Source organism: Pleurodeles waltl, chromosome 4_1 (genome assembly GCF_031143425.1).
Source record: "Pleurodeles waltl isolate 20211129_DDA chromosome 4_1, aPleWal1.hap1.20221129, whole genome shotgun sequence".
NCBI classification, from domain to species: domain Eukaryota; kingdom Metazoa; phylum Chordata; class Amphibia; order Caudata; family Salamandridae; genus Pleurodeles; species Pleurodeles waltl.
In genome coordinates this window covers 41,472,924-41,480,170 of record NC_090442.1, presented here as the reverse complement: position 1 = coordinate 41,480,170, position 7,247 = coordinate 41,472,924, and the positions used below count along the sequence as shown (strand labels likewise).

The 7,247-nt window shown below is 40.6% G+C and overlaps 1 non-coding gene across 1 annotated transcript; it reads left to right on the top strand.

The window, feature by feature from the left end:
• Window positions 1-5,423: 5,423 nt before the first annotated feature.
• On the top strand, window positions 5,424-5,496 carry TRNAR-UCG (transfer RNA arginine (anticodon UCG)). The gene has a single exon. It is a non-coding gene; the product is annotated as a tRNA-Arg (tRNA).
• Window positions 5,497-7,247: the final 1,751 nt, after the last annotated feature.

The following is a 7,247-nucleotide window of genomic DNA, read 5'->3' as shown; positions in this document are numbered from 1 at the left end:
AAACTGTGCTGGCCTTGGAGGTACCTTCATGACGTACATCGCGAATCTCAAATTCTCTAGGATCCTTATATTGAATGTCCCATGGATCGGGAATGCTACGCTCCCATGTTTCTCTGTCAGCTTGTGCCATTGCTTTAGCCAAAGACACGGAGCTACCCCCTTTTCCTCCATTACAATGTAAGCTGGTGTGCCTTCGGGTGGCGTCTCTTCTCCTACGCTCGCTTTAATGTAAGACTCCCCCTTCATCGCACTCCTTAATGCTTTAAAAAATTTCATTTTCTCGTCTTTTATTTCACAAAGTTTGTAATCAATAGGTGACTTTAATTCCCGGAATACTCTTCGCTTGCCTTTCCCCTTCCAATCGAGCCCCACGGACTGCGTCCAATCCGTGCGCGACCCTTCTCTTCAACCAACCTATCCCAGCGCGGCTCCTAGTGACGTCACACTCACACACACTGCGGCTGACAAAGCCTCGCGGCTAGTCCTCCTTCACTCAGCTCCTCTCGTAACAACTTCTTGCATGTATCGCGAGCTACCAAAAAAAAAATAATAAAACAGATCTGTCGGTTTACTACAGGAAGGGTAACACAATCGCTTCAGGACCTTAGGGATTTTTCACTAGCCTCAGCAGTTATTCCATCTTTCTCGGTCCCCACGTTCGCAAGCAAATCTGACCCGCAGACTGCTCTCAACTTGTCAGTGATCTATTCTAGTGCACTTAGAATTTTGTCAAAGCCCGAAGTCGAAGTTTCTTTCACTCCCTTAACACACGTACCGACTCGTTGACCACGCCCGATCAACCTACTAAACCGACCAGACCACAACATAAAACAAGTGTCTCATACACTTTTCAACATACTCCGGAGTCTCTTGACCTCGCAGGGCCCGTCTCAACAACAACAACCACGTGGACCTTTTTATGCACGAAGCGCCACATGCACATGAAGTTCGACGACTTCCGTACTCTCACACTCGGAGTCGCACCTCCGCTATTTCTATGAAGTTCGACGACTTCCCTACTTCTACACTCGGAGTCGCACCTCCGCTATTCTCTAAAATCCTCGCAACCTTTTCACTCAAACAATCTGCGGCAATAAGCTGTGCAAGCGCAAAACCCTAACTTCACTCATACCATCACTAGTACCGCCAACGCCGATCTCACACCTCCGTTCTCTCCATTCGCAAGCTCCGAGATCCCGGGAAAGTCGCGGTGGACCTAGCCCATCATCATTTTCTCAATCAGTTTTATCCAAGAAAAATCTAATTCAACTTCTCGAGTGGGGTCTCAAAGGGCGTAACCGTTAATTTAACACCATGTACTTTAAGAGTGAGGGGTCCCAAAAGGCGAAACCATCCTCTGCTACCATCTACTGATAGAGCGTTCCGTACTAATAATTTACCTGTATTTGGACGCTCTTTAGGCCGATGAATCTTTTGGCTAAGTGGGACTCTCCTCACCCGAGATCAGTCAATTTAATCAAATCAATAATCAATAACGAACATAAGCAATGCCCTGATCAACATAACACTTAACAATTAATCCAGAATACATTTCGGCGAACCCTGACCTTTCAGTCAGGAATAACCACACCAGTTTATTCAAAGTTAGTGAATTTATTTCCCTATATTAACAAAGCTAGCACAATGTAGATGTGTCTTAACACCAAATGATATACGTAAATGAACATTAATAGCTGTCCATAACGGCGAAACAAGTGCAAACTATGCAGCATTTGAATAACAAGGCATTCGATAATAGCAATGCAAATCACTAAAACTATAATCTGTAATGAGCTAATTGCATACATTTAGTCAGCATAACAAGGTCTCAAATTGCATCGTGCAACAAAAGGAATCCTCATCTAACCTCAAATTAGCATCGGCATGTGGGACTTCATGCAAAAACAATTTAGCAACATTAATTTAGAAAAACTCCTAGCTAGGGCTCTTATCAAAAATCAGCAGTTGGTTACCTAAAAAGAAAACACAATGCAATTGTACAATTTCCTTTCATATTTACCAAATTCAATCAGCATTCAAGGAGGTCTTCGTCTCACAGGTACCGTTTCTCGATCAGCATGGGACGGGGCAAAGGGGCAAGGTGGACGGGGCAATTGCCTCACGGCGGCAAAGGGACAAAACTATTACTTCATGCAAAGGGACGAATCAAAGTTAAAGTCTCTAGGGCGAGAATCATTTAAAGTCTCTTTCTCTCGATTAGAGAAAGCATCAAAGTCTCTTTCAAAATGGCGTCGCAGCAAGATGGGCCATAATAGCTGCAATGTCCTGCAAAATGGCGGGATGTCCAATAATGGCTGCAATGGCTGATAATAGCTGCAAAAAGGCTCCTTTCCTCTCGTGCACCTGGTTTAAATAGAGAACAGTTCAAATCCAGTAGGGTCTTCCATTGGAGGGTTCATAGGTTGACTTCAAATTATCCAATCAAAAACAACAGTTCTCAAGCTTTTACTTAAGCATACATTATCCTTGGAGACGGGTACGCAAGTTGCAACATTTTATACCAATTAACTCACTTTCAGAGCTTCCATTGTCCGCACCTGCAGATTGACCTTGGAGCAAAGAGAAAAATATGCCAGGCTGGCACGAAACCTTAAGATAATCATGTGAACGATCTCAGTGGAAAAGTACAGCTTCAAGCAAAAATACACGTTTAATAGCACATTGGAAAAATACGAGCATCTAAACCGTGAGACCAGGCAACTAGGCCAAAGCCTGCACTAAAGTAATGCTAAGCTAAAACGTTTCAAACAAGCAAATCATAGCACACGTTTATGATTATGTCGGATTAGTGCACTTCTAAGACATCACGTTATATAAAGCACGTTTATAAATGTTGGCAAACTACTCTGAGGGCACATTTTGTCCCCGTACAATCTTTATTAGTTCGGTTAAAGTCATACATAATTATTTCTACACTACGTTTATGCGCTAATAAATGTAAAACCTTCATTTCAGCTTCATTTTGCTGAAACCTAATCATATTGTTTACTCTTCCTCGTAGCAGCTTGCCAGGGTGATAGTATATTGCAAAAGAACCATTCCACTTCTTCACTGAAAAGAGTCATGCTGGTTACCCAAATGTGCAGCGTGTCATTTTATACAGCTTTCTTTATTGAAATTAAACTTGGACTCACTTGAAATATTCTCTTTCAAAATGAATGTTTTGAGCTGCTGTGAATTTTATTTCTAGAGGTGGTGACAGGCTTTCAGGTACGTGCTTAGGTCAAGGCCCTGTTCATGTCACTTGTATAAGATAATTCAGGGAGCAAATTAGCAAGTCAAGAAATGGGAAGTCTGAACTACTGTCAAAGCAGTTTCATTCTCTTTTCAAATAATCCAAAAATACCATTGCAGCATAAAACAGAGTATTCAATAAAAGAAGAAAGGAGGATTAACGGCAAAAAAGCACATCATAAGATATGAAACTTTGGAAATTATCTAGATATTGTTTGAAAAAACTCCTTTGATGGAAAGAAGGTGAAGAACGGTATGGGATCCTGTCCTGCGCACCTGTAATTGATAATTCCACATCCATTCATACCACCTAACCCTAAACACCCAAACATATTGCAGTCAGTGACCATGTGGCCTAATGGATAAGGCATCTGACTTCGAATCAGAAGATTGAGTGTTTGAGTCCCTTCATGGTCGAGTCTTTTTCTCACAGCACCCAACTTATCTTTACATACAAACTGGAAACACACTCTTACAATACTCCTTTCACTCTCACTCATTAAGAAAGCCCAATGCAAACTGCACAATCAGTCACGTTATGCCTTCAGCATTGCTACTTTTCTGTCTTTCTGCCATACCAAAGTACCTCTTCATAAATGCCACGGATATGCAATACGTATACAACAATATGACATGGCACAATCATTCTGAACAGAACTGTGGGTAGATTCAGTGCAGGGAGTGTGTGCGTGCAGAAAGCAGAAACTATGCATGGGTAGAAGCTCTATGATTTTCTCCAGGAATAATGCAAATTGTCCCTCAGAAAAAGTATAGTACTAGAGAAGAATCATAAAGGATTGACACAATTGCTGCCTTTGCTGTTGCCCCAGTTGTGTAATCTGTCAAGGACTCGTCTCTTGTAGATTGACGCACCTAGTTGCAATTGTGTGGTAAAAATCACCCTTACAACCATTTTTGCTATAAACTTGAGATCTTTCTGAGATACTATCTCACAGACTTCTTATGAATGAGAAACTCTGAAATTGTCACATTCCAATTTGTACGTCCTTAAAACTATGCTGGTTATTCAAATGGGCAGATTGTTTTTTAAATTCCTTTCTGTCTCGAGTTGTAGTTATATTGATACAGAGGCATAATTGTTGAATGATATATATTGGTTTGATTGAAATATGTTCGTAGAGGTGGTGATAGGCTTTCTGTGTCTGTCTGAGAGCAAGGACCGGTTAACGTATTTTTCCAAGAGCAGTTTGTTGTGAAAGGTATCAGGCAAAGGAGTATGTATTGTGATGTGGTTCTCTGACTGCTTCTGTCCACTTGCCAAAAGTTCCAAGGCCCTATGATAGCACAAACACGGTAAGATTGAAGTGGTGGTTGCCGGAGGTTTAAAATGGTCAGTTTAATTAAAGACAGAAAAGTGAAACGAATGACTGCAGAAATACTGTATGTGGCCATGAACTGAGATGAAAGGATGATTTTGGAACTCTGTCTTGCAGATTACCCTCAATGCCGCAATGGATAAGGCACTACTCTCACAGACCAGGGTGTGTAAGTTTAAGTCTATCTGAGGTGCACACCCTGAACTAATACATTTTTGCTGAAACCTAATCATATTGTTTACTCTTCCTCGTAGCAGCTTGCCAGGGTGATAGTATATTGCAACAGAACCATTCCACTTCTTCACTGAAAAGAGTCATGCTGGTTACCCAAATGTGCAGCGTGTCATTTTATACAGCTTTCTTTATTGAAATTAAACTTGGACTCACTTGAAATATTCTCTTTCAAAATGAATGTTTTGAGCTGCTGTGAATTTTATTTCTAGAGGTGGTGACAGGCTTTCGGGTACGTGCTTAGGTCAAGGCCCTGTTCATGTCACTTGTATAAGCTAATTCAGGGAGCAAATTAGCAAGTCAAGAAATGGGAAGTCTAAACTACTGTCAAAGCAGTTTCATTCTCTTTTCAAATAATCCAAAAATACCATTGCAGCATAAAACAGAGTATTCAATAAAAGAAGAAAGGAGGATTAACGGCAAAAAAGCACATCATAAGATATGAAACTTTGGAAATTATCTAGATATTGTTTGAAAAAACTCCTTTGATGGAAAGAAGATGAAGAACGGTATGGGATCCTGTCCTGCGCACCTGTAATTGATTATTCCACATCCATTCATGCCACCTAACCCTAAACACCCAAACATATTGCAGTCAGTGACCATGTGGCCTAATGGGTAAGGCATCTGACTTCGGATCAGAAGATTGAGGGTTTGAGTCCCTTCATGGTTGAGTCTTTTTCTCACAGCACCCAACTTATCTTCACATACAAACTGGAAACACACTCTTACAATACTCCTTTCACTCTCACTCATTAAGAAAGCCCAATACAAACTGCACAGTCAGTCACATTATGCCTGCAGCATTGCTACTTTTCTGTCTTTCTGCCATACCAAAGTACCTCTTCATAAATGCCACGGATATGCAACATGTATACAACAATATGACATGGCACAATCATTCTGAACAGAACTGTGGGTAGGTTCAGTGCATGGAGTGTGTGCGCGCAGAAAGCAGAAACTATGCATGGTTAGAAGCTCTATGATTTTCTCCAGGAATAATGCAAATTGTCCCTCAGAAAAAATATAGTACTGGAGAAGAATCATAAAGGATTGACACAATTGCTGCCTTTGCTGTTGCCCCAATTGTGTAATCTGTCAAGGACTGGTCTCTTGCAGATTGAGGCACCTAGTTGCAATTGTGTGGTATAAATCACCCTTACAACCATTTTTGCTATAAACTTGAGATCTTTCTGAGATACTATCTCACAGACTTCTTATGAATGAGGAACTCTGAAATTGTCACATTCCAATTTGTACGTCCTTAAAACTATGCTGGTTATTCAAATGGGCAGATTGTTTTTTAAATTCCTTTCTGTCTCTATTTGTAGTTATATTGATACAGAGGCATAATTGTTGAATGATATATATTGGTTTGATTGAAATATGTTCGTAGAGGTGGTGATAGGCTTTCTGTGTCTGTCTGAGAGCAAGGACCGGTTAACGTCTTTTTCCAAGAGCAGTTTGTTGTGAAAGGTATCAGGCAAATGAGTATGTATTGTGATGTGGTTCTCTGACTGCTTCTGTCCACTTGCCAAAAGTTCCAAGGCCCTATGATAGCACAAAAACGGTAAGATTGAAGTGGTGGGTGCCGGAGGTTTAAAATGGTCAGTTTAATTAAAGACAGAAAAGTGAAACGAATGACTGCAGAAATACTGTATGTGGCCATGAACTGAGATGAAAGGATGATTTTGGAACTCTGTCTTGCAGATTACCCTCAATGCCGCAATGGATAGGGCACTACTCTCACAGACCAGGGTGTGTAAGTTTAAGTCTATCTGAGGTGCACACCCTGAACTAATACATTTTTGCTGAAACCTAATCATATTGTTTACTCTTCCTCGTAGCAGCTTGCCAGGGTGATAGTATATTGCAACAGAACCATTCCACTTCTTCACTGAAAAGAGTCATGCTGGTTACCCAAATGTGCAGCGTGTCATTTTATACAGCTTTCTTTATTGAAATTAAACTTGGACTCACTTGAAATATTCTCTTTCAAAATGAATGTTTTGAGCTGCTGTGAATTTTATTTCTAGAGGTGGTGACAGGCTTTCAGGTACGTGCTTAGGTCAAGGCCCTGTTCATGTCACTTGTATAAGCTAATTCAGGGAGCAAATTAGCAAGTCAAGAAATGGGAAGTCTGAACTACTGTCAAAGCAGTTTCATTCTCTTTTCAAATAATCCAAAAATACCATTGCAGCATAAAACAGAGTATTCAATAAAAGAAGAAAGGAGGATTAACGGCAAAAAAGCACATCATAAGATATGAAACTTTGGAAATTATCTAGATATTGTTTGAAAAAACTCCTTTGATGGAAAGAAGATGAAGAACGGTATGGGATCCTGTCCTGCGCACCTGTAATTGATATGTTCCACATCCAATCATACACCTAACCCTAAAAACCCAAACATATTGCAGTCAGT